We start from the raw sequence: 1,465 nt of genomic DNA, 5'->3' as shown, positions 1-1,465 counted from the left end.
AGTGACGAGAAAAAAATATAAGTACGAAAAAACCCTAAGTTTGAACTACATCTTTGTGAATTTTAAAATTTTTTCTTAAATAATTCGGTTGAACCGATTTTTTTATCGATTTTTGTCAGCTTTGATCTCAGAAATTAAACCGAACCAGTTGAAAGTCCAATTCATCAATTTTTCAAAAATTGACCAGTCCATCCAATTCTTACAAATTACAACTATGATTCAAAAATTATGTTATCAATAAAAGATACCTTTATCAACGACCAAAACTTTCGAATTCCCAATTAATAGTTCACACTTTAATATAATATCTTCTTCATCATCACACCACCCCCAATTCACCTTTCTCCCTCCAACATCATCATCAACACTCCAGCTACTATCTCATCCTATTCCTATCCCATTTTTTTCCCCTACTCTTTAGTCACCTTAGCAAAGAAATTCCCATCTACATTTATTATTATTATTATTATTATTATTATTATTCACTTCAGATAATACAACTACAAGGATCTGGAAGAGCCGAATAAGCAGCAGAATACCATGGTGTGAAGTTGCCAACTTGCCACCACTCCATGGTAATCTCTAAACTCTCTCATTAAAACGCTTCTCCTCCTCTTATTGCTCTTCCTTTTCTCCACTCTAACTACCAAAAAACATCACTAGGTGATAAGAGAAGGAGAAGAACAAAAAAAACAGGGGAAGACGGTGCGAGCGACAAAGACGATGATGAGCTATTTTATATAAAAATTCTTATTAAATTTTCTATAAAAAATATTTTTATTAAATAAATTTAGTTATTTTATACCTTAAAGATATATTTTAGGAATATAATAATAGAATTTTTAAAATTTTTTAATAAATTCAATGTATTAAAAATATAAATAACTTATTTTTTTAATTATTTTTAATAAAATATTTTTAGAATATTTTAAAAATATATCTTTAAGACATATATTAACAAGATCTTATATATTAAATTTAAATCAACTTAATAAAAAATAGAACATTGTGATGTTTAGGGTTATTAATGATTTATTTAGTTAGAATTTAAATTTTTTATTTTTTTTACTCAACTTTAAAACTACATATACATTTTGACATCAATTCTCAAATATAAATTGAACAAAAATTAAAAAAATTAATTTAAAAAATAAAATATTTTATATTTCTATTTAGTTGTCTATTATTACTATTATTATTATTATTATTATTATTATTATTATTATTATTAATCAAGTTTGGTCTTGTTTTGTTAAATGATTCAATAATTATTAGATAATTTATAAAATATAAGTCACCAAAAAGATAATTTATAAAATATATAACATAGATATCAGGAATTTGGCGTATTAATATCATTCATCATATATAATTCATAAAAAATGTGTTTGACTATTTCAAATACTCAAATAAAAATTTTATTAGTTAAAAACTAATTAGTCTATTATCTTAATTTATTTTTATT

General features: G+C 23.2%; 1 protein-coding gene across 1 annotated transcript in view; it reads right to left on the bottom strand.

Moving 5' to 3' along the window:
- LOC107462829 (probable peroxygenase 5) overlaps nt 1-1,465 on the bottom strand; it is a 5,456-nt gene that overhangs the window by 2,331 nt on the left and 1,660 nt on the right. The gene's annotated exons all lie outside the window — the stretch shown is intronic.

This window comes from Arachis duranensis, chromosome 8, assembly GCF_000817695.3.
Source record: "Arachis duranensis cultivar V14167 chromosome 8, aradu.V14167.gnm2.J7QH, whole genome shotgun sequence".
NCBI classification, from domain to species: domain Eukaryota; kingdom Viridiplantae; phylum Streptophyta; class Magnoliopsida; order Fabales; family Fabaceae; genus Arachis; species Arachis duranensis.
The sequence above is the reverse complement of the archived record's forward strand: the minus strand, read 5'-3'. Positions and strand labels throughout refer to the sequence as shown.